This window comes from Artemia sp. Qi Xiang Cuo, chromosome 4 (assembly GCF_049724085.1).
Source record: "Artemia sp. Qi Xiang Cuo chromosome 4, ASM4972408v1, whole genome shotgun sequence".
In the NCBI taxonomy this organism is placed as follows: domain Eukaryota; kingdom Metazoa; phylum Arthropoda; class Branchiopoda; order Anostraca; family Artemiidae; genus Artemia; species Artemia sp. Qi Xiang Cuo.
This window is the reverse complement of record NC_142797.1, coordinates 86039551-86045294: the sequence shown is the minus strand read 5'-3', so window position 1 is coordinate 86045294 and position 5744 is coordinate 86039551.

Below are 5744 nucleotides of genomic sequence, written 5' to 3'. Positions count from 1 at the left end.
GTATACCTTTCATAAATTTTCTTAACCAGAACTGTGACTATAAACACTGCTCCAGATTGATCTTGAGGGGTGGCACTCCTCAAGGTACTTTGCCTGTTAAAGGACGCAGAACTGCGTTGAATTTTGATTAGTCAAAAAATCTTCTAGGTTTTGTTTATTTTGATGTTTTTTTTTTTTTTTTTTTTTTTTTGGGGGGGGGGGGGTCTGAATCATCTTTTCCTAGGTATATGTAATGGGTCACCTCCGTATTGTAAATACTGGTTGCATCCCCTCATAAGGGCATCAGGTATACCTTTCATAAATTTTCTCAACCAAAACTGTGACCATGAAAACTGCTCCAGATTGATCTTGAGGGGTGGCACTCCTCAAGGTACTTTGCCTGGTAAAGGACACATAACTGCTGAATTTTGATTAGTCAATAAATCTTCTAGGTTTTGTTTATTATGATGTTTTTGTTTGTTTTTCTGTTTTTTTTATTGGGGGGGGGATCTGAAGGATCTTTTCCTAGCTATATGTAATGGGTCACCTCCGTATTGTATTTTAACATTTGTAGACATTAGTATATAATGAGCTGGAGATAATAGGGTCTGAATTACTTTTACAGGACGTCGATTCTTATTGATAACAGCACACCACCAAGCGCAGAAAACCCCACAGTAGCCAAAATCAGCTCATGCTTACATAAAAATTCGATTCTACTGTGTACTCTGGGTACTTCTTGTTTTCCCATTCTAAGCTAGCTTAAGCCCTGTATGTAGAATTATGAAGAAGTTACTAGGTCCTGATTAGTACTGGTGGAAACAATCTGTTTTCGTGAGGCTATGAAAATTTTGAGTAACATAAAAATTGTGACATAGACCATTACGACATTGAAAGTTGCCAGTCAATGCGGTCGTAACGTTCCATGTCACAGTTTTCATTTTATTTAAAGGATCGTATCAACGCAATCGCTAATACGTCAGCAACAGGATGTTATGACTGACAACTCCAGACATTTTTCACTAGGTTTGTCAAGAGCTTCAGAAACTCACCTACAACAGTATGAAATTAGGTGATACAGAAATGAATTATTCAAGTAGGAAGGATTGGACACAAAAGCAGGAAGTAGACCTTGTCTTACCTTAGTTCCTCCGGCACTATTAGTGGTGCATAGGGCATCGACAAAGCCTCTCCACTCGTCCCGAAGCGATGCTGCAGCGGTGAAATCTTTCACTTCAGGTACTAAAAAGTCTCAGCCATCCTCAGATCCCGGTCAAAAGTTCGCCACAAAGTTTTCTTTGGACAACCTCTTCTTATTCCGTTGCCTGATTTCCAGTCGCAAGTTGTCCGAAGAAGGTGGCTTTCTTTCATGCGGAATACATGTCCTCTATGTGTTCACCTCTTCTTCCTTAGAATAGCAGTAATGAGAGGCTGGGCAGTACTATTACGATTTCAGAATTATCAACTTCTGTTGCCACCTTATATTTGAAAATTCAAATATAAGGCACATATTTTCGAATGCAAGAATTCTCTTCTCAAGCTGTTGATTCATTTTCAAGCACTCACTAGCATAGAGGAGTATGGAGAGCACATTGCTACTGAGGAGACGTACCTGCAGTCATAAAGAATATTTGCTGCTTCTCCAAATGGGCTTTAGCCCATTAAAGGCATCGGTTGACTGATCCATTCTGCGTTTAATTTCGGTCAATATTTTACCATTACTATCGATCCAGCTACGTAGATATTTGAAATCCTTCACCTAATCTAGATTTTTGTTCTTCTGATGCAGAACAAGCGGTGAACTTTTGATGGACAGGCTCTTTGATTTGTCAACGTTAATGATTAGCCCTTCTTTTTCTGAATTTTCTATAATTGTGTGAAGTAGCAGCTGTAACCTCTGTTTAGAATCTTATAGCAAGACTGCGTCATCTGAAAAATCCAAATCAGAGAGTTTCCTACTGCTTACTTTTATGCCATATTCAGAATTTTGTATTAATACGTAGTCCATTATAACGACAAAAAGCAAAAAGTAAACATCCCTGACGAACACCAGACATGATCTTGAAAAATCTGGTTGTGCCATTCTTGGTCTTGACACAGCACTCAGTCTCTTCGCGACTGAGAAATAATCATTCTCACTGGTTTCTCTGGCACCCCAAAATACTTGAGGAGTCTCTACACAAACATTCTCGGTCAGCCTAGTCAAACGCCTTTTCGAAGTCAATAATAGTTGATATAGCTTGTTTTTCCACTCTTTTGATTCCTCGACAAGCGTTCTCAGTACAAAAATAAAGTCGGAGCACGATCTGCCGCTTCTAAAACCATACTACTCTTCTCGCAGATGTGTATCTAGTACATCTCGAATCCGCACAATATAATAGAAGTCAATAGTTTACACGGTAGTGGCAGAAGGTTGATACCTTTCAAATTATTACACAACATTACGTCACCCTTTTTGAAGATTTTTACCAACGTCCCCTTGGCCTATTCACGAGGAACCTTCCCTATATTCCATATATTGTGAGAAGGGCAAGCCACACTAAGGGGCAAGTTATTATTGAATACTTCAGCATTTCTGCTGAGATTCCATCTATGCCATGAGCTCGTCCTTTTTTTTAGCTTTATTGCTGCATATGTGACCTCGGCAGAGCCTGGAGGGTATCAGGTTAATTTTCTTGGTCGCTGGGTCTCGGCCTCTTTAATAGTTTCTCAAAGTGGGCAGTCTACCTTTCCTCAATTTATCTGGATCTGATAAAATCACTCCATTCTCGTCTTTAACTAGGGTAATTCTGCTGCTTTTTTCCCAACCATCTCACTAATCAGCCGGTAAACAGTTTTAAAATCCATCTTTCTAGCAGCTTCCTCTGCTAAAGCAGCTTAATTTTCAAGGAAAAGTCTTTTATCCTTCTTAGCACTCTTTTCAATTTCTTTTTCTTTTCCTTGTAAAGTAGCTGTAGTAGCAGACAGTAAGTACCTCATGCTAGTCAATTGACTTCTACGTAGTGTCAGAGATTCACCTTTCCTTTTTTTCCTGAAACCCAGTTTTTCTTTCGCAACCGTAGCGTATACACTTTTTACGGTGTTCCACTAGGTTTCAAGGCTTTCAAGTTTGCTGGAAAGCCTTGAACTCTCTTCGAACCTTGTATTCACGTACATCTAAAAGGCTTGTGCGCAGCGTGTGGGAGATCAGACAATGATCTATCTGATTCCAAGTTGATGTGTATTTATGCACTGTTTAGTGATCGAAAAAAGTTCCTGCAACAGCAAGATCATTACTTAGCGCATAGTCTACTAGTAACACGCCATTTTCATTTATTTCACCAAGTCAATGCTGTCCTAGAACTTCAGGACAAAACTGTCTATAACTTCCTTCTTTTGCATCTAAATCACGTAGAACACGCAGTACAGCATGCTCGGGGATGTCTTTAATAACAGCCTAGAAAACTTCGTAAAAGCTCACCTTTACATTCTCATCCACCTCCTTTGTTGGCGCCTAGCACACGATCACTGATAACTTGATGGGCTCCGTAACAAATCGAGCTAACATTATCCTGTTATTCACAGGTCTCCGTTTAACAACAGATCTATGAGCTTTGGGGGGACATCATTATTCCTATCCCCTGACCTGTGCTGAGTGTCATCACTACTATAAAATGACACATATCCATCCTGTAGGTTCTCTTGATCCACACCTTTCCACTGAATTTCACTTAAGACCAGTATGTTCATATTGTTCTGTTTCATCTCTCTGAGTACTTGTTCGGTCTTTGATAACCGACTCATAGTTCTCACGATCCAGAAGCCGATTTTCTTTGGTTGTTTCGCATTCAAGAATCATGTCTAGGGTCGTGCTGGGCTGGTTACCAGGGAAGAATTTTATTCCTCTGAGGCTATTGTCGACGTTTCCGTTGCTGCATCCTTTTTACAGGTACAGGTAGTGAACCTGTCACCTAACCTTCCTTTTTCATCCTAGCTTGGGACAGGCTGTCACGTCAATGAGGCCGAAGAAAGGCAGAGTTAAAGCAGGAAGTGTGGCTCATTATTAATAAGAAAGAATATATTTCTTGCTTCGGTTAGGAAGTATTAATAATATAATTATGTTTGCTCATTTTCGGGCGAAAAATGGAAATTGACAGTGATAGTGGTATTTGCCCCTGAGGAGCCAACTGATCGAGACGGTAGTCCACCAGATAAAGTTTGCAGTACAGTTACTGGAACAAATAGACAAGATCCCAGGTAGAAATTCGAATTTTTACTAGATACTGCAATGCCCAATTTGGTACAATCAGGGATAGACTGTATCCTAGATTAGGTAGGCTGGTATAGGGAAGGAAAATAGCAACTTTGACAACTAAGTAAAAAATATAGCAACTAAGTAAAAAACGTAGGCATCATCAATGCAGTATTAGGTCATAAAATTGCCCATAGCTTGACATGGTGCTCACATAATGGTGAGAGGGCCAACCTAATTGATTATGTTATTGTAGATCGAGGGCTATCAGGATCGAAGGAATATCGTTATTGTTTTGAAAAGTAAAGATCACCATCTAGTAAACTTTCGGGTTAACTTAGTGGTGAAATTTAGGAAGTACAACTACCTTCTGGATTTTTACGAGGCTGATAAACTCCCGGATGAGATTTTAAGGTGAACTCTCGAAGAACAGTTGAAAATAAAACTACAGAGGCTTTGAGATGGGACTTCAATTAGCGGCAAATAAAGTGCTGAAGAGAGATGGGCAGGATATTTTTTTAGATAAACATTCAGGGAAAGATATAGAAAAGAATGGAAAATTTTCTGACAATTTGAAAGTGAAGGAATATTTATACCGCCAATTGAAGTTAGGGACAGTACTAAAAGGGTTGAAAACAATAAGACCTTAGGTGTTGATAGAATGACAAAAGGAGTTTTTGAAATGTGGTGGTGGCAAAATCTGAGATAAATTATTGAAGACTAAAAACATTACTCTTGAAAAGGTGGAAGTATCTAGTAATTTTTGGAAAAGCTTAATTAAACCCCCCTTCAAAAAGGGCTATAAGAGCGAGTGTGTTAATTACAGAGCCACTAGCGTAATCTCTATAGGAAGGATATTAGTTAGTATGATACAATTAGATTAAAGATGATGTAAGTAAAAACTGAGAGAAGAACAGTGAACTTTTAGAAAAGGGAGAGAGTGTGTTAATCTAATTACCATTCTTAGATTAAATTTGTGAAGTGTCTGAACCATCAGGACCCTTCAGTTCTACGATTTTATATTACAAACAGGAATTCGGTTCAGCTGATAGAAAAGATTGGTGACGCTCCTATCCTTGTATGGTGTATCAGATAAGCACAAAGCGTGATGTGTGCATTGCATGAGAATAAATTTGCTACAGTTAAGGTAGGAAATGAGGATAGGAGTTGTAAGGCGTGGAATCAGGAGTTAAGCAGGATTTTTTCTCCATCTTCGTTTATATGGATTATTTTGATAGACCCTGTCATGAAGTACAGGGCAAAGGCTGTAAGAGAACGTGGTATAAAACAGAAAAATAATCTTTCCTAGGTTTATGCAGATGAATCAAATGACCTAGATATACACGTTTGCCCAATGAATGGATTTCTGGAGATGTGATTGTTCAGGGTGCAAGATTAGGTTTAAAAATTACTACCAAGTCGGTCATACTAGGAATAAATGAGGGTGAAGAGATGATGATAGATAAGGTTACAGGTTATATTATTAGTAAAGATGGGGGCTGCAATGAAGATTTAAAAAGTAAAACAACCGACG